The 27,155-nt window shown below is 37.6% G+C and overlaps 1 protein-coding gene and 1 pseudogene across 1 annotated transcript in view; both read left to right on the plus strand.

Annotated features, from left to right (window-relative positions):
• LOC145632018 (clp protease adapter protein ClpF, chloroplastic-like) overlaps window positions 1–27,155 on the plus strand; it is a 111,542-nt gene that overhangs the window by 19,532 nt on the left and 64,855 nt on the right. The window lies entirely within an intron of this gene.
• Window positions 593–27,155, plus strand: LOC145632728 (uncharacterized; annotated as a pseudogene).

Below are 27,155 nucleotides of genomic sequence, written 5' to 3' on the forward strand. Positions count from 1 at the left end.
TTCATAATATAGGGTTTAAGGTTTATCGATATATAGTTGTTGTTGATTGTTTTAGCCATCTTTTTGTTCCTTTTATCATAAAAATAGTTGATTTATGTGGTCAATTTGTGTTTTTGATTTTAATTTGCTGTTTAATTTGAATTGTGATCGATTTGCTTGATTTGTTTATTATTTTTGTTGATTGATTTTTCTTTAATCTATTGAATGTCGGAATTGTTGGTAATTGTATTCATATTGTGCTGATAACATGGAATTTTGTATGATTGCTGTGTTGTGGAGTTCAAATTTTCTTACCAGCATAGCTTAGCTTAGCTTGATTATGCATCCATTTATATCTCCTGTTCTGCATCGTTGCGTAGTGATTCGGAATTAGTATTGATGATGATGCGTCGTTGTGTAGTCAATCAAACTTAGGGCAGAGGTTTTTTTTGGTCTAAAGTATGATTCTTTCTTTAATCTATTCTGTATTAGACTATCTGACAGGATGATGTCTTAGATCTTTGGAAATAAATGTCAATGGTTGTGTCAAGCCTTTATTATTTGGAAAGATTGATTTGGTTGGGTCATTGGCTTATGTTGTTTTTGTCTGCTAATGTGCATGTATGATTTGAATATACAAGAGTCACATAAGCGCCCAAGGGATGATGATGATGAAATGGACTTAGTTGTGATGGTTTTAGGTTTGATTATGGTAGTAGTAAAAGCAGGGTATGGTAAGAAATATAGATTAAAGGAGATAACATGGGATAAATCTGAGCGTTCTAGAACAAGAGCTACATGGATGAACACTCTGAGGAATGATAGGATATGTCGAGAGAAATTACGTCTCGATATACGTCGTTTTGAGAAGCTATGTCATGTATTACAAACTAAAGGTGGGCTAAAGACCACGAGAAATGTCACGATAAAAGAAATTGTGGTTTTATTTATTCATACCCTTGCCCATGATTTGAAAAATAGAACAATGCAAGCCCTCTTTGCACGATCCAGAGAGACTATTAGTCGTCAATTTCATGTAGTTCTTGCATCCATGCTCAAGTTAGGGAAATATTACATCAAACAAGCTTATCACACTACTAGTTATGTTGATGATAATAAATGGAAGTGGTTCGAAGGTGTTATGGGAGCTCTTTATGGGACACATATTGATATGACTGTGCCAATTGAGGATCGACCTCGCTATCGAGATAGGAAAGGGAACCTTATGTACTAGCCACTTGTGATCCTAACCTTCGATTCACATACGGGCTACATGGTTGGGAAGCATCCGCATCGGATCCTCGTGTCCTTCGGGATGCTCTTCGTAGACCTAATGGCTGTTGGCGCCAGGCGCCAAAGCTGGCGCCAGGCGCTACAGCTGGCGTTTGGCATTGATCTAGAAAATTACGCGTTTTCTTAAAATCAGATAAAAAATTGCCGTACAGGAGGATAAAATCGTATTTTTCCTCAAAAATGTTCTTTGATTTTAATTAAAACTCTGAAAAGTCAACAAAAGTTAATTTACCAATGCTAATTGAATTAGGAATGAAAAGAACTTTCTAGATGAATCTAGAAGACTAAAACCATTCCTAATTGCATTAGGAATGATAAATCATATTAGGCCCTCCCCTAGATCATTGGGCCGCATTTAAAGCTCAAACCAGGCCCAGTTTGGTAAATTGGCCATAACTTCCTCAATATTCATCGGAATTGGGCTTATAATATATCGTTGGAAAGATCTTGTCAAGCCCCATCCAACTACACTACTATTGGACCCATATCATGGACCAACCAAACTGGATTGGCTGTTTTCTTAAAATAAGTTTTCAAAAACAGAGAGAAGAGAAAAGAAATTAAAACTATCCGCAACACTAAATTTTCCACACTTTCACTTCGTTCGATTATGATTCGACGTGAAAGGTACTCATCACTGGGTTTGGTTTTGGGGAGACACAAATGGGTGTCTACAGAAGCCTCCACTTTGACTGAGTTTGGAGAAGCGCAAGTTTTGAAAACAAAAGTCAAAGTATCGATAGGGACGGAGAATGATTCAGAACGTTCTGCGATCCTAAACCACTCTTGCAACGTTGATACCTGCAAACTAGCGTTAGTTAAAATAGATAAAAGAGTTAAGAAACTCGTATCTTGCACCGTCGAGCACACGTCTCTAAAAGTAACCGATTTGATGCTGCTTTACTGTTGTTTTGATGACCTCCCGCCAAGAGAATGTCATCCCGCTTGAAAACTGCTACGCTTGTAACTGTTTCCAATATAGAAGACTGCTTCGCCTGAAACGATCCTCTTCCGCTATGATAATATTCCACATCCAAGGGAATACTATCGAAGATTGCTTCGCTTGAAACAATCCTCATTCGCATTGATAATATTCCACTTCCAAGGGAATACTATCGAAGATTATTTCGCTTGAAATCACCTTTAGTTGTTTGTGACAACTCTCCACAATATAGGGAATGCCGTCGAAGATATCCTCGCCTGAAGCTATCCTCATTTGTTGCGATAATTTTCCAAAGGAAATAACCGAAGATCTCCGCTTGTCGATCTTTAAAAGCTCGCTTGAACTTTGCTTCCGCCATGCCTGTACGTCGGCGCTTTTGTTGCTTATGAACCATTATGTACGTGCTTTAGCTGTGATGACAGTCCTCTTTTGTTTGGGAATAGTTGCCAACACAACTCTTGTATGATGTATGACAATCCGATTTAGGGAAAATTGTCAATGCTTCATAACGATCCATCCTTGGAAATGTTGCCACGATGAAGCGACAATCCGTATCTCGGAAAAGTTGCCAAAATCCAATTTTTGGGAAAAGTTGTCAATGCTTCGTAACAATCTGTCATAAGAATTTTTCTACGATGGACAATCCACATCTTGGTATATAACTCTTGAAAGCGATCCACCTTGGAAATTTGCCAACGCTATGCGACAATCCTTTTAGGAAAATGTTGCCACAATTGACAATCCGCGTCTTGGAACATTTGCAAAAAAGAGTCGACCGACAATCCACTTCGGGAAAATTTGCCACTTACTGAAATGAATGACAATCCACGTTGAGGAACCTTTGCCGAAATTTATGATGAGTAGAGACCTACAACAATCTTTCGGGAAATTTTGCCATAGGGAACTGGGTGTATGACAATCTAATCTCGGAAAACTTGCCAACGAGCCGATGAATGTATGACAATCCGAACTTGGAAAAACTTGCCAAGAAAGAGGGAGCATGACAATCCACGCTTGGAAACCTTGCCAGAGATGACAATCCAATCTTGGAAAAATTGTCGTTTAAAGAAGATGCACGACAATCCATTTTTGGAAATATTATCAGTTGGGGATGACAATCCAATTTTGGAAAAATTGTCGTTTAAGTGCTTGCTTTTAAACCGATTATAATGAGCCAGTGTTTTAGGCGCTTAAGCTAAGTGAGACGATCTTTCATCAGGTCGATCACTTAGAATGTAATCAAACCGACTACTTAATCATGTCAAATTGCTTATAGGGGCTAACTGGCGTACCAAGGAACCCGAAATTGCTGTATGAAGTTGAAATAACCATCCGGAGAGGCTTTGAGCTCTGTCGTTGCTGAGATATCTCTGGGGCCAGGAATTGACTTAGTCGCCGGATGTTGTGATCTAGCGCCAAGCGCTAACAGCTATTACCAGACGCTAGATGTTTTCGTCTGGCGCTGGAGTAGGGTCTTCCCTATTCTGCTGCACCTGTATTTATTTTTTACTATAGAACTTTGCCAATCTTTAATTATCTTAGGGTTTAACGTCGCTTGACTCATTGACTTGACACGACTCAAGGCATAAACTTGACTCGCTGTGATTGACTCGAGGTTGACTCGACTCGAAGAGTTTGACACATGTGACTCATGACCCGTGTGTGCATAGTGTTGACTTGAAAATGCAAAAAAGCAAAGCAAAAAATTTTCCGTCATTTTTATGGAGGGTACCGACTTTCTCCCGAAAAAGAAAGACGCGAAAAGGAATCGAAGTTTTGAAGATGCATGTTGAATAAGCTTAGTCAAATGTTGTTTGATATTATCTCTCAAGGTTCAAGGATTAACCCATCCTAGGCTATCTCAACTGTTGACTCCATGATGAAAGTATTTGGGTAACTTAGGCACGGAGGCTAAGCACTTTATACTTTGGGATGCGATGATGATTATGACTAATGAGTGATTTTGACATGACAAGGCATGCTTCAACGTTGTGTTAAGATTCCATGACAAAGGGTTCCTAAGGGAAGTATATTTGGTCATGTATCTGTGCGGTGTGTGAAAGTGACACTAAAGTTAGGCCACAAGGGCTAAGTGTGTGGAAAGATATATTGAAAAGAGTCAACTGGTGGTGACTCTTAGGGTAGGTAAGCTAATGATATAAGGATCAAGCCCCCAAGTCTAGCTTTACATGAATAGGGATGAGCATGGGATATCCCTTGATATGATCAGTTATGAATGTAAATATGAATGCATGTTTATTACGGTCGCACCTCGATGTGAGGTTGCCTACGTATCCGTTAGGAATCAGGCCGAACGTAGCTCTAGCCGAACCTCGCACAAGTATGTGCATACCTCAAAAAGGTCTTTTTAAGGGTGGTGACGTGGTTAGGCTAAAGTTTATAGAAGAAGGGGATAAAGGCTCAAGACCCTAGATTAGCCCCTAAGGTGTGCAACCTCGCTTTTGAATCTTTATATTTTTATGCTTGAGTTCCTACTCTTTTTTAGCTCTTTTTTCTTTAGCATTTATTTTATTTTAATAAGTGTGGGCAATCCCGATCATGCGGTCTATCACTCACTTGGCATTCATGTTTCTCAGGCATGGTACCGAGCACTCGATAAGAGACGCAATCTGAGACGTGTTCTTATCGAAGATATTTTCATATCAAAGACATTGGAACACTTGCCCTTTTGTACACTTTTATTTATTTTTTTCTTTTATTTTTATTTTGATCTTTTGAAATCACTCAAGCCTTTTTAGAATTGCATAAGTTACACACTATACCATCCCAAGGTTAGGTAGATGTAGGTTGAAAAAAGCAAGGTCTAGTGGTTTATGAAGAAAGGATTGCATATTAGAAAGGTGAAAGGTAATATGATGTGGCTACAAGGGGTGCCTCAAATCATTGATATACCTTGTGCTTAATTCGACATGGATTTTTTTTTTAATGCAATATAATGAAATGATCATATATAAAGAAATAAATGCTCATTTTTATTAAAAGAAAATATATAATGATCCTATAAAAAAATCTAAGGAGAATAAAAAGGTGCCTATGCTAGACTTATTGGGGAAAAGGGTAAATAAAAAAGAAATAGAAAAAAGAGGTCACGAAATCTTGTCGTTGAAGCTCGCCTCTTGTCTTGTGTCATTCGCTTCATCATCAACCAGTCTTCTCGCTAGCTAGAGGCAATGGGATCTTGTTTGCTTCTATGAGATCTTGAATGAGATTTTGAAACCTGTAACATTCATCACTGGTATGACCGTTTCCTCGATGGTACTTGCAATAGGAGTTTGGATTCCATCTCGAAGATCGATTTTTTGGTGTTGGATACTCGGTAGGGCCAATAGGTTTGATTAATCCTCGATCATAGAGGCGATCGAAAGCAGCATCGTAGGTCATTCCAATGGGTGTGAACTCTCGCCTGGGTTTCCTTTTAGATCCTTGATTGTCCATGGCTAAGACACCATTATGGTCAAAGGCACTAAAATTATTACTAGAATGGGCGTTTTCGGAAGAAGAAGGATTGTCGTTCTTCTTTCCTTTCCAGCCACCGTGGTTACTATTGTTAGTAGCTTTTTGCTTTGCGAGGTCGTCTTCGATCTCGATACCTATGTCATAGACAGCTCTGAAAGTATTCAAGTTGTGTTGATATTTTAAGTGCTTTGAATACTTTTCTTGGAGATTCTTGATAAATATCCTCAGACTCCTTTTCGGTGGGGACCTCAATCATCTTGGCGGAAGTTTCCCTCCATTTATTAAAGAAAGAAGTAAAGCCTTCATTCTCTTTTTGTCTTAGCATCTCAAGTTGTCTATGATCGGTTTCAACTTGAATATTGCACTTGTATCTATCAACGAAAGCGTTTACTATCGATTCCCAGGTAAAGGTTTTCTCCTTGTCAAGGGAGAAGAACCATTGTTGGCAAACGGCTTCAAGAGATAGTGGGAACAGAGAGGAGAAAACCTTCTTATCGATACCCTTAATGTTCATTATAGTTTCGAAAGCTCTTAGATGGAAGTAAGGGTTATCTGTTGCCTTGAATTTAGGGATGTTAGTGGCGTTGAACTTATGCGGAAGAAGTTCCTTGTCCAGCGATACCCCTTGTGAACTCATGCCCTGAAATTTATAGTCACTAGATAGCTTTCTCAAACTTTCTTTCATGAGGTTCATTTGTTGTTGCTTCACGGGATCATCGATCTTGAGTGTGAGTAGCTTTAGTGTCTCAGTCACGGTAACCAATTGGTTCCTAAGCTCATTGACTTCTTCTTGACTTGCCATTATCTTTTTAGCCTTCCTCTTTTGACGAATTGGTTTATCAAAAAGTGAGACTTGAATAAAGAGGTTGTCCTTGATTAATCGCCCTTCTCTCCTCGACCAAGTATTGTGGAAAAGGAATTTGAGGATATTCATTGTTAATTATTTGACTCAAACTCTATTCAACATGCAATGAATGGAGGAAGTGAAGGAAGATTGGAATAGAATGTGAAGAAAAAATATGTAGATGGAGGGATATGAAGATTTAGGAATAGAATGTACCCCCAACTCAAATGACGGAAAAAATCGACTCATGCATGAACCTAAGACATGGTCATGGTGACATATACTCGAAGTGTGTGCTAAGACTAGTGAGTGTAGGTGATACGTTAAGACTCGTGCCATGACCATGTGGATAGACTATGTGACTTAGCGTCTAGACTCAATTAATGACTCGACAAGGTGTTATTGACAGCGAAATTTAACCGACTTAATTAGCAAACTGGTTAATTAGACACTAGGTGATGACTCGATCAATAATCCGAACTGTCGGCGAAACGACAGGACTGGCGTCGCACTGTGTAGTGTAGCGCCAGACGACAGAGCTGTCTCCAGGCGCCACACTCCACAGAGTGGCGCTACAGTCCAGACTTTGGCGCCAATACTAGAGCCTTAATCTGAGACTGTTTTCGGTGTTATTAATCAACAGGGGCATGCCTAAAGTCGTACTAGGTCAATTCTGATTAAAATATTAGACTTTATTTACTCAAATTAATTAATCAATTAATTATTAGGCAAAGTTCTTTAAGTCATTAATTTATTTAATCTCAACACAAGTCAAACAAACGGTTAAGAGAAACATAAAATATATGCACAGCAAATAATGCACAATTAGTCAAGTAGGCACAATATGATGCAATGAGTTTGCAACCTAACCATGGCTCTAGTTCTCTAAAGTTCGGGATATGGTTTAGTCAATAGAGGGTCCATGGTTAATTGTCTGGATGCACCGCGCGGAAGCCTAACCGTGAAGGGTTAGCGCGAGTGGATGGGACACCGCGAGTTTCAGAAAAACTCGCTTCCAGGGTTTGGTGAATTCAACATTCTCGGATGTACCCTTTGTTGCTCAGAGCGTTCAATCAGGTAGATGGAGCATGAATTCCCAGAGGGTTATGTCCATATGTAGAACACATATGGGTTTCAGAAAAATGAGAAAAAAAAATCAATCAGGAAGTAGGATCGAGCAAACAATACGAAAAACTGGTCGAAATTAGAACGCATATTTCTGGCTCGGTATTGGAGGAATTTGGCGCCAGCAAACAGAGACTGGCGCCAGGTTTTAGCTGTAGCGCGTAGCGCCAATGCTGGCGTCTGGCACAACGGTTAAAAATCTGGCGCCAATGCTCTGGCTTCTGGCGCTAATTCCTACATGCCTCAGCAGCTTTCTGTGCTCGATAAAATTTTCTAGTTTCGCGCAGTGTTATTTCGGTCCTAGTTATGAAAGATATTTCTCAAATTTCCTATGTGTAAAATCCTATGTTTTTAACTCATTACGGATGGTCTTTCCAATGAGATCTTTTTTATGCAAATGACAATAATGTTAATCAAAATTACTCACATGAAATATTCAGAACGTTTCGAGTCTCATCCACTCGTTCTAAATCATTGCCGAAACAAATTCAGGAATTAAAATAGAAATCCTCCCCATTGGAGTCGCCAAAAACTGTGGGGAATAATTTCAAGCGTTAACCCCCTAGCTTGAACCCCACTGTGATCATACACTAAAGTACGGTGGCGTCCAAAAGGGAAGAAGATAGAGCAAAAGAGTCGTCAACAAGTTTTAGGAACTTGTAAACCGTTCACAGGGTGAAGGTTACACCCCTTAATGATCCAAGAGATCGTCAACTCCATAAGGTCTTGAACCAAATAAGGGTTCGGGGATGAAGGTACAAATCCAACCTAAAAGAGATTGAACCTGCCCTAATAATAGGCCTCTATTTTATTCTGATCGTATTCATGTGCGCTTTCTAACTAACATGCAATCAATAGGATTAACCCTAAACCTGTTTATCTATGTTGGTTGAATTTAATGCACAAATAAATCTATTATTGGCGATCACTTGAAATTATAATCACATTAACCCTAACAACATTATTAATTATCTTATTAAGCGTGATTACAAGTACTAATTCCCTTTAAACATGCATAAAAGGTGTGATCAAGCAATAAAAATAATAATCAAGCAACATTATAAATAATCATAACAATAATCATCATAATAATAATAATTAAAATAATCATGATCATAAATTATAATAATTATAATCACAATTAACATAATCATGTTAAAGCATAATAATAATAGCAAGATCCTAGGCATGATACTAACAAGATTAATAACAAACCCTAGCATGTCACTAAGCAATAAAGATCAAATATATAGCCCTAACATGATACTACTATGAATATTAGGAAGAGAATAAAAGGCATCGTAGGAATCATGATTGATATAAGCAAATCACCCTAAATATCATACTAAAGAAAGCATCCTAACATGATACTAGGAACATCCTAAATATGATACTAGGAATCAATAAAACAATCTAAGCATGATTTCTATATCATAAAATCAATAAAACAATTAAAGCACTTACTTGAATGCCTCGGACCTCTTTCTAATAACAAAATACACACGTTAGTAACTTCAAGGAAAATAATAAAACCAAAGAATTAAATTAAATAATTAAAAGAGAGATTTGGGACCAAACCCTCAGAAATTAAACCTTTCACATCTAGGGCGAAGGCAACTTCGAACAATGCTAGGTGTTTCTAGATCTAATGAATGCGGAATTTTGTATGTAAAAGGCTAGTTCAGAAAAAGAGAGAGAGAGAGAGTAATCAAGAGAAACTTGATGAGAGTTGGTAGCAATTAGAAAGAATAAGAATTGATGATTGTAGATTAAAACTGGTTATTGAAAACGGAGTTTTAAATACGTTATTTATAGAGAAAATCAGCCAAAAAGATAAAATATCAAAACAGAGCCTGACGCACAAAAAACCGAACCAGCGCCAACGCTGGCTGTTGGCGCCAGGCGCCAAAGCTGGCGCCAGGCGCTACAGCTGGCTTTTGGCGCTGATTTGGAAAATTACGCATTTTCTTAAAATCAGATAAAAAAAATGTCGTACAGGAGGATAAAATCGTATTTTCCCTCAAAAATGCTATGCTCTTTGATTTTAATTAAAACTCTGAAAAGTCAACAAAAGTCAATTTACCAATGCTAATTGAATTAGGAATGAAAAGAACCTTCTAGAAGAATCTAGAAGACTAAAACCATTCCTAATTGCATTAGGAATGATAAATCATATTAGGCCCTCCCCTAGATCATTAGGCCGCATTTAAAGCTCAAACCGGGCCCAGTTTGGTAAATTGGCCATAACTTCCTCAATATTCATTGGAATTGGGCTTATAATATATCGTTGGAAAGCTCTTGTCAAGCCCCATCCAACTACACTACTATTGGACCCATATCATGGACCAACCAAACTGGATTGGCTGTTTTCTTAAAATAAGTTTTCAAAAACAGAGAGAAGAGAAAAGAAATTAAAACTATCCGCAACACTAAATTTTCCACACTTTCACTTCGTTCGATTATGATTCGACGTGAAAGGTACTCATCACTGGGTTTGGTTTTAGGGAGACACAAATGGGTGTCTAGACCAGTTGAAGAGAAAGGAAAGAGAATCTCCCTGATTTGGTCTTGTGTGACCCCGGCTTGCTTGATGGTATTACAATATTGACAATAGTCTGCAATGTGAAAATTTGGGTCTTCACCCTTAGCTCCACTGAATTGCTTCCTCTCTATCATCGTTATAAATTAGGGTTTAATCTCAAATTGTACCCCATCAAGAGCCGGAGTGGGAGTGAGATGTGGAAAGTCTGTAAGCTTTGGTTGTGAATAATCACTAAGCTTCTTTGGAGCCGTCATCTCTGATTCTGGATCTTATGATACCTCTGAATCGCTAGAACCAGTTGGAGGACCACGGTGATTATTGTTATCACCAGAGTCCGCCAGAATTTGCTTGTAAAGGTTCTTCTGTCTATGGAAGGATCGTTCGATCTCAGGATCGAATGGTATGTACCCTGATCTGGAACACCTGGGCATAAAAAAAAATAAAAAAACTAAAAACGAATATGAGTTTTGCCTCAAAGAACTAACGTTCTCTAAGACAAAAAAGAAAATAACCTAGACTACAGAAATAATCAAAAATAAAAATAAAACTGTTTCCCCGGCAACGGCGCCAAATTTTGAAAGGGTAAAGTCGTATCCCCTAATCAAAATTAATACCTAAATCCTCTAACTAATGTAGATAGGGAATTAGGGTAGAATCTACATAGAAACGAGTCTTTTATTCCTAATTGACTAAAGTAATCTAAATTATAAAGTAACCAATATGTAAATTTGAATATGAAGATAAACTACGAAGATTAAGAATAAGGAGAAAATAATATATAAAAGGATCTAGGGCATAGGTTCACAAATAAATAATATTCCAGGGTAGAATATAATAATCATTCATCAATGCATATATTAATCAGATTATAAAGGGCTTTCGCTACGTATTACAACCACACAATTAATCTACCGGTATTAAATCTCATCTTTCGAATCTCGACTTAACCATTTATAAATTAACCTGCCTATTGAAACTAAACCTAAACATCGATTCTCATCTGTCGAATCTCGAATCAATATTGTCAAACTCATGCAAAAAAGATCAGGCCTAATCTAGTCACAGAACATTAAATCAATCAATAGAAAATTAATCTAGCATTGACAATCAACAACAATAAATTACCCCTTCATATTATTTATGGATCCCCACGAACCCTAGAAATAGAACTACTCACACATAATAGAAACTAAACTAATCAAAACAATAAAACAAGACATGATCAAAGGAATAAAATAAACAACTAAGATTAAGAGAAGAGAAATAGTTACCAAATAAATCTGGAATTAAGAATAGATTAAGAACAAAAGTATAAGAGAAAGAAACTAATCTAAAAGCTAAGTAGAGAGAGAAAATCTAAGAAGTAATTAAGAGGGTAAAGAAAAGAGTCGGAAGATCCTAAAATCGTTTTACGGAGAAGTATTTACACTCCGTACGAATCCTAAACTAAAACAAACTTAAACGTCGAATAATCGTCTCCTAACAAATACACGCGCCCGATCGGGCGCGCCTTTTTGCTCTTCAGTACGCTTCTCGCGCCCGGCCGGGCGCGTTACCGGGCGCCGACCTTTGCTTCTCTCACCCGGCCGGGCGCGCCTCCGGGTGCCAGCCCTTTTTGGTCGGCCGGCTCTCTTGGGCCACTATTTGGACTACAATTGGGCTCCAATTCTTCGGACCAATCTGGATTTCCTCTTCGGGTCTTGAATACTCGGTCCAAATGCCCCACCGAGCCCTTAATCACCGGTTCGATAGCTCTAACAGGCCCTGGGCTATAAAAGCTAGTCGCGCTTCTCCATGATCGTATTTGCTCTATAATATCTCGGGAAAATGCTCCAAAAGTGCAAATCCCTGCAAAAGTCAACCAAATCTACGAAAACACTAGAAAACACCAATTAGTAATAAAAGTGGCTCTAAAGAGCCAAAAACACTAATAATTACAACCAAGGGACGGGGGTAAAATACTATATAAAATAAACACATCAGTACTAGATAACATTTAAATTTATGGAGAGGAAACACTCCAACAAATGAAAATGAGCTTTTTAAATTGCGACACTCATCTGCTCGAAATACCATTGAAAGGGCATTTGGGTTGTTAAAGAAGCGTTGGAGCATTTTAAGAGATTCTAGCTTTTTTCCAAAAAAAAAATCAAGTAAGAATTATCAATGCTTGCTTTATCCTACATAATTTTCTAAGGGTAGAAAACATGGAGGAAACGAGTCTTATGCAAGAGGTGGACCATGACTTGATAAATATGGAAGCATAGATGAGGAAGAGGAAGAAGAAGACTACATTTTATCCGCTCGAACAACAAATGAGTGGAACAAATTTAGAGATGACCTTCCTAAGAAGATGTTTCAAGAATATGTGGCACGAAGGGGTCAAGCTACATAGGTTTTAGTTGTAATGAGACATTTGTGTATTATTTATGGTTTGTCATAAAACTATTTATTATGCAATGAGATATTTTTTTACTATGTATGGTTTGTCTTAAAACTAGTTTGCATTTCTTCTTGTCATAAAACTAGTTGGTCTTTCTTCTTGTCATAAAATTAGTTGGCCTTTCTTCTTGGCTTGTTCTATTCATTTTGGTTTTAACATTAGTACAAGTGTTGATTTGATTTTTTATTTTTATTTTCTTGTCTATAGGACCTTTGAACATCATACATTATGAGAAGACTTGGGAAAGAGCCTATGGCACCTTCACAATCACAAAGAAGAGGCTATACAAGTTGGAATATTGAAATGGATGGTGTACTCACTAAAACATTGTTTGACCAAATTAATGAGAGAAATAAGGGTGATGGAGAATTCAAATTGCAAGCCTATCAAGCCGTAGTGGATAGCGTGAGGAAACAATTAGGTATCTTAGTCACCATAGATCAAGTGAAGATTCAGATCAAGGTTTGGAAGAAACATCATTCGGTCATCAATGATATCAAAACTTACACAAAGTTTAAGTGGGATGATAAAAAAAAGATGATAGTGATCCCCGTATAAGACCTTCAAGCATGGAACATATATTGTATATTACTTTGAATATTGATATATGTTCAGTCCTGCATTATTCATATTTTTCTGAAATTACTAATTCATTAGTGTTGGGTGTTTGTTTGTCTGTTTTCTATGTATGCATTCCATGAAACGTGTTCACTTGTGGATTTTTGGCTGTATGCATGCCTCATGCCTGTATCACTTATTAGTTAGCTACAAAACCAAATCTTGAAATCCTAAAAACAGAAGTTTAATCTGGCCTGGACTGTTTAAGCTATTTAATCAGTTGAGTTGACTGCTGTGTTCTGTCTATTTGTTGATAAAATATTGCAATCCTAATAAATTAAAAATCAGTTATTGTTGTTTCTTTGTTTACTCCAATTCAGTGAATCTTATGCTCATACAGAGTGAATCTCAAATAGTATTGCCCTTTCTAATGAAATTCTACCCCAAACATATAATATATTTCCACATTTTAGGATCTGTTCAATGTTTAACTACTGATAAAATTTGTGGTGCTGGCATGATATATTGTCTGGTAGAGGGTAGTGACTAAGGCGTATGGTTAATTGATATGACTGTGCCAATTGAGGATCGACCTCGCTATCGAGATAGGAAAGGGAACCTTATGTACTAGCCACTTGTGATCCTAACCTTCGATTCACATACGGGCTACATGGTTGGGAAGCATCCGCATCGGATCCTCGTGTCCTTCGGGATGCTCTTCGTAGGCCTAATGGCTGTTGGCGCCAGGCGCCAAAGCTGGCGCCAGGCGCTACAGCTGGCGTTTGGCATTGATCTAGAAAATTACGCGTTTTCTTAAAATCAGATAAAAAATTGCCGTACAGGAGGATAAAATCGTATTTTTCCTCAAAAATGTTCTTTGATTTTAATTAAAACTCTGAAAAGTCAACAAAAGTTAATTTACCAATGCTAATTGAATTAGGAATGAAAAGAACTTTCTAGATGAATCTAGAAGACTAAAACCATTCCTAATTGCATTAGGAATGATAAATCATATTAGGCCCTCCCCTAGATCATTGGGCCGCATTTAAAGCTCAAACCAGGCCCAGTTTGGTAAATTGGCCATAACTTCCTCAATATTCATCGGAATTGGGCTTATAATATATCGTTGGAAAGATCTTGTCAAGCCCCATCCAACTACACTACTATTGGACCCATATCATGGACCAACCAAACTGGATTGGCTGTTTTCTTAAAATAAGTTTTCAAAAACAGAGAGAAGAGAAAAGAAATTAAAACTATCCGCAACACTAAATTTTCCACACTTTCACTTCGTTCGATTATGATTCGAAGTGAAAGGTACTCATCACTGGGTTTGGTTTTGGGGAGACACAAATGGGTGTCTACAGAAGCCTCCACTTTGACTGAGTTTGGAGAAGCGCAAGTTTTGAAAACAAAAGTCAAAGTATCGATAGGGACGGAGAATGATTCAGAACGTTCTGCGATCCTAAACCACTCTTGCAACGTTGATACCTGCAAACTAGCGTTAGTTAAAATAGATAAAAGAGTTAAGAAACTCGTATCTTGCACCGTCGAGCACACGTCTCTAAAAGTAACCGATTTGATGCTGCTTTACTGTTGTTTTGATGACCTCCCGCCAAGAGAATGTCATCCCGCTTGAAAACTGCTACGCTTGTAACTGTTTCCAATATAGAAGACTGCTTCGCCTGAAACGATCCTCTTCCGCTATGATAATATTCCACATCCAAGGGAATACTATCGAAGATTGCTTCGCTTGAAACAATCCTCATTCGCATTGATAATATTCCACTTCCAAGGGAATACTATCGAAGATTATTTCGCTTGAAATCACCTTTAGTTGTTTGTGACAACTCTCCACAATATAGGGAATGCCGTCGAAGATATCCTCGCCTGAAGCTATCCTCATTTGTTGCGATAATTTTCCAAAGGAAATAACCGAAGATCTCCGCTTGTCGATCTTTAAAAGCTCGCTTGAACTTTGCTTCCGCCATGCCTGTACGTCGGCGCTTTTGTTGCTTATGAACCATTATGTACGTGCTTTAGCTATGATGACAGTCCTCTTTTGTTTGGGAATAGTTGCCAACACAACTCTTGTATGATGTATGACAATCCGATTTAGGGAAAATTGTCAATGCTTCATAACGATCCATCCTTGGAAATGTTGCCACGATGAAGCGACAATCCGTATCTCGGAAAAGTTGCCAAAATCCAATTTTTGGGAAAAGTTGTCAATGCTTCGTAACAATCTGTCATAAGAATTTTTCTACGATGGACAATCCACATCTTGGTATATAACTCTTGAAAGCGATCCACCTTGGAAATTTGCCAACGCTATGCGACAATCCTTTTAGGAAAATGTTGCCACAATTGACAATCCGCGTCTTGGAACATTTGCAAAAAAGAGTCGACCGACAATCCACTTCGGGAAAATTTGCCACTTACTGAAATGAATGACAATCCACGTTGAGGAACCTTTGCCGAAATTTATGATGAGTAGAGACCTACAACAATCTTTCGGGAAATTTTGCCATAGGGAACTGGGTGTATGACAATCTAATCTCGGAAAACTTGCCAACGAGCCGATGAATGTATGACAATCCGAACTTGGAAAAACTTGCCAAGAAAGAGGGAGCATGACAATCCACGCTTGGAAACCTTGCCAGAGATGACAATCCAATCTTGGAAAAATTGTCGTTTAAAGAAGATGCACGACAATCCATTTTTGGAAATATTATCAGTTGGGGATGACAATCCAATTTTGGAAAAATTGTCGTTTAAGTGCTTGCTTTTAAACCGATTATAATGAGCCAGTGTTTTAGGCGCTTAAGCTAAGTGAGACGATCTTTCATCAGGTCGATCACTTAGAATGTAATCAAACCGACTACTTAATCATGTCAAATTGCTTATAGGGGCTAACTGGCGTACCAAGGAACCCGAAATTGCTGTATGAAGTTGAAATAACCATCCGGAGAGGCTTTGAGCTCTGTCGTTGCTGAGATATCTCTGGGGCCAGGAATTGACTTAGTCGCCGGATGTTGTGATCTAGCGCCAAGCGCTAACAGCTATTACCAGACGCTAGATGTTTTCGTCTGGCGCTGGAGTAGGGTCTTCCCTATTCTGCTGCACCTGTATTTATTTTTTACTATAGAACTTTGCCAATCTTTAATTATCTTAGGGTTTAACGTCGCTTGACTCATTGACTTGACACGACTCAAGGCATAAACTTGACTCGCTGTGATTGACTCGAGGTTGACTCGACTCGAAGAGTTTGACACATGTGACTCATGACCCGTGTGTGCATAGTGTTGACTTGAAAATGCAAAAAAGCAAAGCAAAAAATTTTCCGTCATTTTTATGGAGGGTACCGACTTTCTCCCGAAAAAGAAAGACGCGAAAAGGAATCGAAGTTTTGAAGATGCATGTTGAATAAGCTTAGTCAAATGTTGTTTGATATTATCTCTCAAGGTTCAAGGATTAACCCATCCTAGGCTATCTCAACTGTTGACTCCATGATGAAAGTATTTGGGTAACTTAGGCACGGAGGCTAAGCACTTTATACTTTGGGATGCGATGATGATTATGACTAATGAGTGATTTTGACATGACAAGGCATGCTTCAACGTTGTGTTAAGATTCCATGACAAAGGGTTCCTAAGGGAAGTATATTTGGTCATGTATCTGTGCGGTGTGTGAAAGTGACACTAAAGTTAGGCCACAAGGGCTAAGTGTGTGGAAAGATATATTGAAAAGAGTCAACTGGTGGTGACTCTTAGGGTAGGTAAGCTAATGATATAAGGATCAAGCCCCCAAGTCTAGCTTTACATGAATAGGGATGAGCATGGGATATCCCTTGATATGATCAGTTATGAATGTAAATATGAATGCATGTTTATTACGGTCGCACCTCGATGTGAGGTTGCCTACGTATCCGTTAGGAATCAGGCCGAACGTAGCTCTAGCCGAACCTCGCACAAGTATGTGCATACCTCAAAAAGGTCTTTTTAAGGGTGGTGACGTGGTTAGGCTAAAGTTTATAGAAGAAGGGGATAAAGGCTCAAGACCCTAGATTAGCCCCTAAGGTGTGCAACCTCGCTTTTGAATCTTTATATTTTTATGCTTGAGTTCCTACTCTTTTTTAGCTCTTTTTTCTTTAGCATTTATTTTATTTTAATAAGTGTGGGCAATCCCGATCATGCGGTCTATCACTCACTTGGCATTCATGTTTCTCAGGCATGGTACCGAGCACTCGATAAGAGACGCAATCTGAGACGTGTTCTTATCGAAGATATTTTCATATCAAAGACATTGGAACACTTGCCCTTTTGTACACTTTTATTTATTTTTTTCTTTTATTTTTATTTTGATCTTTTGAAATCACTCAAGCCTTTTTAGAATTGCATAATTTACACACTATACCATCCCAAGGTTAGGTAGATGTAGGTTGAAAAAAGCAAGGTCTAGTGGTTTATGAAGAAAGGATTGCATATTAGAAAGGTGAAAGGTAATATGATGTGGCTACAAGGGGTGCCTCAAATCATTGATATACCTTGTGCTTAATTCGACATGGATTTTTTTTTTAATGCAATATAATGAAATGATCATATATAAAGAAATAAATGCTCATTTTTATTAAAAGAAAATATATAATGATCCTATAAAAAAATCTAAGGAGAATAAAAAGGTGCCTATGCTAGACTTATTGGGGAAAAGGGTAAATAAAAAAGAAATAGAAAAAAGAGGTCACGAAATCTTGTCGTTGAAGCTCGCCTCTTGTCTTGTGTCATTCGCTTCATCATCAACCAGTCTTCTCGCTAGCTAGAGGCAATGGGATCTTGTTTGCTTCTATGAGATCTTGAATGAGATTTTGAAACCTGTAACATTCATCAGTGGTATGACCGTTTCCTCGATGGTACTTGCAATAGGAGTTTGGATTCCATCTCGAAGATCGATTTTTTGGTGTTGGATACTCGGTAGGGCCAATAGGTTTGATTAATCCTCGATCATAGAGGCGATCGAAAGCAGCATCGTAGGTCATTCCAATGGGTGTGAACTCTCGCCTGGGTTTCCTTTTAGATCCTTGATTGTCCATGGCTAAGACACCATTATGGTCAAAGGCACTAAAATTATTACTAGAATGGGCGTTTTCGGAAGAAGAAGGATTGTCGTTCTTCTTTCCTTTCCAGCCACCGTGGTTACTATTGTTAGTAGCTTTTTGCTTTGCGAGGTCGTCTTCGATCTCGATACCTATGTCATAGACAGCTCTGAAAGTATTCAAGTTGTGTTGATATTTTAAGTGCTTTGAATACTTTTCTTGGAGATTCTTGATAAATATCCTCAGACTCCTTTTCGGTGGGGACCTCAATCATCTTGGCGGAAGTTTCCCTCCATTTATTAAAGAAAGAAGTAAAGCCTTCATTCTCTTTTTGTCTTAGCATCTCAAGTTGTCTATGATCGGTTTCAACTTGAATATTGCACTTGTATCTATCAACGAAAGCGTTTACTATCGATTCCCAGGTAAAGGTTTTCTCCTTGTCAAGGGAGAAGAACCATTGTTGGCAAACGGCTTCAAGAGATAGTGGGAACAGAGAGGAGAAAACCTTCTTATCGATACCCTTAATGTTCATTATAGTTTCGAAAGCTCTTAGATGGAAGTAAGGGTTATCTGTTGCCTTGAATTTAGGGATGTTAGTGGCGTTGAACTTATGCGGAAGAAGTTCCTTGTCCAGCGATACCCCTTGTGAACTCATGCCCTGAAATTTATAGTCACTAGATAGCTTTCTCAAACTTTCTTGCATGAGGTTCATTTGTTGTTGCTTCACGGGATCATCGATCTTGAGTGTGAGTAGCTTTAGTGTCTCAGTCACGGTAACCAATTGGTTCCTAAGCTCATTGACTTCTTCTTGACTTGCCATTATCTTTTTAGCCTTCCTCTTTTGACGAATTGGTTTATCAAAAAGTGAGACTTGAATAAAGAGGTTGTCCTTGATTAATCGCCCTTCTCTCCTCGACCAAGTATTGTGGAAAAGGAATTTGAGGATATTCATTGTTAATTATTTGACTCAAACTCTATTCAACATGCAATGAATGGAGGAAGTGAAGGAAGATTGGAATAGAATGTGAAGAAAAAATATGTAGATGGAGGGATATGAAGATTTAGGAATAGAATGTACCCCCAACTCAAATGACGGAAAAAATCGACTCATGCATGAACCTAAGACATGGTCATGGTGACATATACTCGAAGTGTGTGCTAAGACTAGTGAGTGTAGGTGATACGTTAAGACTCGTGCCATGACCATGTGGATAGACTATGTGACTTAGCGTCTAGACTCAATTAATGACTCGACAAGGTGTTATTGACAGCGAAATTTAACCGACTTAATTAGCAAACTAGTTAATTAGACACTAGGTGATGACTCGATCAATAATCCGAACTGTCGGCGAAACGACAGGACTAGCGTCGCACTGTGTAGTGTAGCGCCAGACGACAGAGCTGTCTCCAGGCGCCACACTCCACAGAGTGGCGCTACAGTCCAGACTTTGGCGCCAATACTAGAGCCTTAATCTGAGACTGTTTTCGGTGTTATTAATCAACAGGGGCATGCCTAAAGTCGTACTAGGTCAATTCTGATTAAAATATTAGACTTTATTTACTCAAATTAATTAATCAATTAATTATTAGGCAAAGTTCTTTAAGTCATTAATTTATTTAATCTCAACACAAGTCAAACAAACGGTTAAGAGAAACATAAAATATATGCACAGCAAATAATGCACAATTAGTCAAGTAGGCACAATATGATGCAATGAGTTTGCAACCTAACCATGGCTCTAGTTCTCTAAAGTTCGGGATATGGTTTAGTCAATAGAGGGTCCATGGTTAATTGTCTGGATGCACCGCGCGGAAGCCTAACCGTGAAGGGTTAGCGCGAGTGGATGGGACACCGCGAGTTTCAGAAAAACTCGCTTCCAGGGTTTGGTGAATTCAACATTCTCGGATGTACCCTTTGTTGCTCAGAGCGTTCAATCAGGTAGATGGAGCATGAATTCCCAGAGGGTTATGTCCATATGTAGAACACATATGGGTTTCAGAAAAATGAGAAAAAAAAATCAATCAGGAAGTAGGATCGAGCAAACAATACGAAAAACTGGTCGAAATTAGAACGCATATTTCTGGCTCGGTATTGGAGGAATTTGGCGCCAGCAAACAGAGACTGGCGCCAGGTTTTAGCTGTAGCGCGTAGCGCCAATGCTGGCGTCTGGCGCAACGGTTAAAAATCTGGCGCCAATGCTCTGGCTTCTGGCGCTAATTCCTACATGCCTCAGCAGCTTTCTGTGCTCGATAAAATTTTCTAGTTTCGCGCAGTGTTATTTCGGTCCTAGTTATGAAAGATATTTCTCAAATTTCCTATGTGTAAAATCCTATGTTTTTAACTCATTACGGATGGTCTTTCCAATGAGATCTTTTTTATGCAAATGACAATAATGTTAATCAAAATTACTCACATGAAATATTCAGAACGTTTCGAGTCTCATCCACTCGTTCTAAATCATTGCCGAAACAAATTCAGGAATTAAAATAGAAATCCTCCCCATTGGAGTTGCCAAAAACTGTGGGGAATAATTTCAAGCGTTAACCCCCTAGCTTGAACCCCACTGTGATCATACACTAAAGTACGGTGGCGTCCAAAAGGGAAGAAGATAGAGCAAAAGAGTCGTCAACAAGTTTTAGGAACTTGTAAACCGTTCACAGGGTGAAGGTTACACCCCTTAATGATCCAAGAGATCGTCAACTCCATAAGGTCTTGAACCAAATAAGGGTTCGGGGATGAAGGTACAAATCCAACCTAAAAGAGATTGAACCTGCCCTAATAATAGGCCTCTATTTTATTCTGATCGTATTCATGTGCGCTTTCTAACTAACATGCAATCAATAGGATTAACCCTAAACCTGTTTATCTATGTTGGTTGAATTTAATGCACAAATAAATCTATTATTGGCGATCACTTGAAATTATAATCACATTAACCCTAACAACATTATTAATTATCTTATTAAGCGTGATTACAAGTACTAATTCCCTTTAAACATGCATAAAAGGTGTGATCAAGCAATAAAAATAATAATCAAGCAACATTATAAATAATCATAACAATAATCATCATAATAATAATAATTAAAATAATCATGATCATAAATTATAATAATTATAATCACAATTAACATAATCATGTTAAAGCATAATAATAATAGCAAGATCCTAGGCATGATACTAACAAGATTAATAACAAACCCTAGCATGTCACTAAGCAATAAAGATCAAATATATAGCCCTAACATGATACTACTATGAATATTAGGAAGAGAATAAAAGGCATCGTAGGAATCATGATTGATATAAGCAAATCACCCTAAATATCATACTAAAGAAAGCATCCTAACATGATACTAGGAACATCCTAAATATGATACTAGGAATCAATAAAACAATCTAAGCATGATTTCTATATCATAAAATCAATAAAACAATTAAAGCACTTACTTGAATGCCTCGGACCTCTTTCTAATAACAAAATACACACGTTAGTAACTTCAAGGAAAATAATAAAACCAAAGAATTAAATTAAATAATTAAAAGAGAGATTTGGGACCAAACCCTCAGAAATTAAACCTTTCACATCTAGGGCGAAGGCAACTTCGAACAATGCTAGGTGTTTCTAGATCTAATGAATGCGGAATTTTGTATGTAAAAGGCTAGTTCAGAAAAAGAGAGAGAGAGAGAGTAATCAAGAGAAACTTGATGAGAGTTGGTAGCAATTAGAAAGAATAAGAATTGATGATTGTAGATTAAAACTGGTTATTGAAAACGGAGTTTTAAATACGTTATTTATAGAGAAAATCAGCCAAAAAGATAAAATATCAAAACAGAGCCTGACGCACAAAAAACCGAACCAGCGCCAACGCTGGCTGTTGGCGCCAGGCGCCAAAGCTGGCGCCAGGCGCTACAGCTGGCTTTTGGCGCTGATTTGGAAAATTACGCATTTTCTTAAAATCAGATAAAAAAAATGTCGTACAGGAGGATAAAATCGTATTTTCCCTCAAAAATGCTATGCTCTTTGATTTTAATTAAAACTCTGAAAAGTCAACAAAAGTCAATTTACCAATGCTAATTGAATTAGGAATGAAAAGAACCTTCTAGAAGAATCTAGAAGACTAAAACCATTCCTAATTGCATTAGGAATGATAAATCATATTAGGCCCTCCCCTAGATCATTAGGCCGCATTTAAAGCTCAAACCGGGCCCAGTTTGGTAAATTGGCCATAACTTCCTCAATATTCATTGGAATTGGGCTTATAATATATCGTTGGAAAGCTCTTGTCAAGCCCCATCCAACTACACTACTATTGGACCCATATCATGGACCAACCAAACTGGATTGGCTGTTTTCTTAAAATAAGTTTTCAAAAACAGAGAGAAGAGAAAAGAAATTAAAACTATCCGCAACACTAAATTTTCCACACTTTCACTTCGTTCGATTATGATTCGACGTGAAAGGTACTCATCACTGGGTTTGGTTTTAGGGAGACACAAATGGGTGTCTAGACCAGTTGAAGAGAAAGGAAAGAGAATCTCCCTGATTTGGTCTTGTGTGACTCCGGCTTGCTTGATGGTATTACAATATTGACAATAGTCTGCAATGTGAAAATTTGGGTCTTCACCCTTAGCTCCACTGAATTGCTTCCTCTCTATCATCGTTATAAATTAGGGTTTAATCTCAAATTGTACCCCATCAAGAGCCGGAGTGGGAGTGAGATGTGGAAAGTCTGTAAGCTTTGGTTGTGAATAATCACTAAGCTTCTTTGGAACCGTCATCTCTGATTCTGGATCTTATGATACCTCTGAATCGCTAGAACCAGTTGGAGGACCACGGTGATTATTGTTATCACCAGAGTCCGCCAGAATTTGCTTGTAAAGGTTCTTCTGTCTATGGAAGGATCGTTCGATCTCAGGATCGAATGGTATGTACCCTGATCTGGAACACCTGGGCATAAATAAAAATAAAAAAACTAAAAACGAATATGAGTTTTGCCTCAAAGAACTAACGTTCTCTAAGACAAAAAAGAAAATAACCTAGACTACAGAAATAATCAAAAATAAAAATAAAACTGTTTCCCCGGCAACGGCGCCAAATTTTGAAAGGGTAAAGTCGTATCCCCTAATCAAAATTAATACCTAAATCCTCTAACTAATGTAGATAGGGAATTAGGGTAGAATCCACATAGAAACGAGTCTTTTATTCCTAATTGACTAAAGTAATCTAAATTATAAAGTAACCAATATGTAAATTTGAATATGAAGATAAACTACGAAGATTAAGAATAAGGAGAAAATAATATATAAAAGGATCTAGGGCATAGGTTCACAAATAAATAATATTCCAGGGTAGAATATAATAATCATTCATCAATGCATATATTAATCAGATTATAAAGGGCTTTCGCTACGTATTACAACCACACAATTAATCTACCGGTATTAAATCTCATCTTTCGAATCTCGACTTAACCATTTATAAATTAACCTGCCTATTGAAACTAAACCTAAACATCGATTCTCATCTGTCGAATCTCGAATCAATATTGTCAAACTCATGCAAAAAAGATCAGGCCTAATCTAGTCACAGAACATTAAATCAATCAATAGAAAATTAATCTAGCATTGACAATCAACAACAATAAATTACCCCTTCATATTATTTATGGATCCCCACGAACCCTAGAAATAGAACTACTCACACATAATAGAAACTAAACTAATCAAAACAATAAAACAAGACATGATCAAAGGAATAAAATAAACAACTAAGATTAAGAGAAGAGAAATAGTTACCAAATAAATCTGGAATTAAGAATAGATTAAGAACAAAAGTATAAGAGAAAGAAACTAATCTAAAAGCTAAGTAGAGAGAGAAAATCTAAGAAGTAATTAAGAGGGTAAAGAAAAGAGTCGGAAGATCCTAAAATCGTTTTACGGAGAAGTATTTACACTCCGTACGAATCCTAAACTAAAACAAACTTAAACGTCGAATAATCGTCTCCTAACAAATACACGCGCCCGATCGGGCGCGCCTTTTTGCTCTTCAGTACGCTTCTCGCGCCCGGCCGGGCGCGTTACCGGGCGCCGACCTTTGCTTCTCTCACCCGGCCGGGCGCGCCTCCGGGCGCCAGCCCTTTTTGGTCGGCCGGCTCTCTTGGGCCACTATTTGGACTACAATTGGGCTCCAATTCTTCGGACCAATCTGGATTTCCTCTTCGGGTCTTGAATACTCGGTCCAAATGCCCCACCGAGCCCTTAATCACCGGTTCGATAGCTCTAACAGGCCCTGGGCTATAAAAGCTAGTCGCGCTTCTCCATGATCGTATTTGCTCTATAATATCTCGGGAAAATGCTCCAAAAGTGCAAATCCCTGCAAAAGTCAACCAAATCTACGAAAACACTAGAAAACACCAATTAGTAATAAAAGTGGCTCTAAAGAGCCAAAAACACTAATAATTACAACCAAGGGACGGGGGTAAAATACTATATAAAATAAACACATCAGTACTAGATAACATTTAAATTTATGGAGAGGAAACACTCCAACAAATGAAAATGAGCTTTTTAAATTGCGACACTCATCTGCTCGAAATACCATTGAAAGGGCATTTGGGTTGTTAAAGAAGCGTTGGAGCATTTTAAGAGATTCTAGCTTTTTTCCAAAAAAAAAATCAAGTAAGAATTATCAATGCTTGCTTTATCCTACATAATTTTCTAAGGGTAGAAAACATGGAGGAAACGAGTCTTATGCAAGAGGTGGACCATGACTTGATAAATATGGAAGCATAGATGAGGAAGAGGAAGAAGAAGACTACATTTTATCCGCTCGAACAACAAATGAGTGGAACAAATTTAGAGATGACCTTGCTAAGAAGATGTTTCAAGAATATGTGGCACGAAGGGGTCAAGCTACATAGGTTTTAGTTGTAATGAGACATTTGTGTATTATTTATGGTTTGTCATAAAACTATTTATTATGCAATGAGATATTTTTTTACTATGTATGGTTTGTCTTAAAACTAGTTTGCATTTCTTCTTGTCATAAAACTAGTTGGTCTTTCTTCTTGTCATAAAATTAGTTGGCCTTTCTTCTTGGCTTGTTCTATTCATTTTGGTTTTAACATTAGTACAAGTGTTGATTTGATTTTTTATTTTTATTTTCTTGTCTATAGGACCTATGAACATCATACATTATGAGAAGACTTGGGAAAGAGCCTATGGCACCTTCACAATCACAAAGAAGAGGCTATACAAGTTGGAATATTGAAATGGATGGTGTACTCACTAAAACATTGTTTGACCAAATTAATGAGAGAAATAAGGGTGATGGAGAATTCAAATTGCAAGCCTATCAAGCTGTAGTGGATAGCGTGAGGAAACAATTAGGTATCTTAGTCACCATAGATCAAGTGAAGATTCAGATCAAGGTTTGGAAGAAAGATCATTCGGTCATCAATGATATCAAAACTTACACAAAGTTTAAGTGGGATGATAAAAAGAAGATGATAGTGATCCCCGTAGAAGACCTTCAAGCATGGAACATATATTGTATATTACTTTGAATATTGATATATGTTCAGTCCTGCATTATTCATATTTTTCTGAAATTACTAATTCATTAGTGTTGGGTGTTTGTTTGTCTGTTTTCTATGTATGCATTCCATGAAACGTGTTCACTTGTGGATTTTTGGCTGTATGCATGCCTCATGCCTGTATCACTTATTAGTTAGCTACAAAACCAAATCTTGAAATCCTAAAAACAGAAGTTTAATCTGGCCTGGACTGTTTAAGCTATTTAATCAGTTGAGTTGACTGCTGTGTTCTGTCTATTTGTTGATAAAATATTGCAATCCTAATAAATTAAAAATCAGTTATTGTTGTTTCTTTGTTTACTCCAATTCAGTGAATCTTATGCTCATACAGAGTGAATCTCAAATAGTATTGCCCTTTCTAATGAAATTCTACCCCAAACATATAATATATTTCCACATTTTAGGATCTGTTCAATGTTTAACTACTGATAAAATTTGTGGTGCTGGCATGATATATTGTCTGGTAGAGGGTAGTGACTAAGGCGTATGGTTAATTAATATATACTAGAATTAAAGTCATCTTTAGAACTTATTCTGGCCTAAGTCTCTCTTATTCTATATTGTGTAGTTGTGCTTACCTTGTAGCTTTGATTCTTATGCTCATTGAGGCTAAATTTTAAATTTATAGCCTCTTTTAGTGGTCACCGGAATTATATCCAAATCATACCATATGTCAACCCAAATTACATAATCTTTCCAGTTCTTATTACTGAATGACTTAGTGGAAGATGGCACAAAAATCTTGTTTGGTGATCAGGTCATTGTAAATGGAGGATTAAAATCAAAGTTATATATACCACTTATTATTTTTGTAGTATTCAGTCTGGCACTGTGACAAAAAAATACAGGTTTACTTATGTTAGGCCTTTTCTATTTTATTTTCTAGTTTGGAGGAGGGTCTTTGGTTTAGTAGTGTCAATTGGCAAGGTTGTGAGGGGTAAGTCGAGATGGTTCTCTGGATTACAAGTATGCAACTTCCATTTGATGCACATATAAAGTACAAAATTAATGCATGTCTCAGTCTATAGTTTTATGGTGAGAAAGCTGTGTGGGTAAGCGAAAATGATTATTAATGTATTAGGATTTCAAATAAAGATTAGTTGTGTTCTTGCTGTTCTGTGTAGCTGTGTGTAGATTGCTTCTGCTCGATATCATCATGGTGGGTATCTTTAGATGTTTTTAGGATTGCTTCTGTTATGTGTAGTTGTGTGTAGGTTACTGTTCTGTGTAGCTGTATCTAGGATTGCTTCTGTTCTTTAG

The sequence above is a fragment of the Chenopodium album genome, chromosome 5 (genome assembly GCF_948465745.1).
Source record: "Chenopodium album chromosome 5, dcCheAlbu1.1, whole genome shotgun sequence".
Lineage (NCBI taxonomy): Eukaryota > Viridiplantae > Streptophyta > Magnoliopsida > Caryophyllales > Amaranthaceae > Chenopodium > Chenopodium album.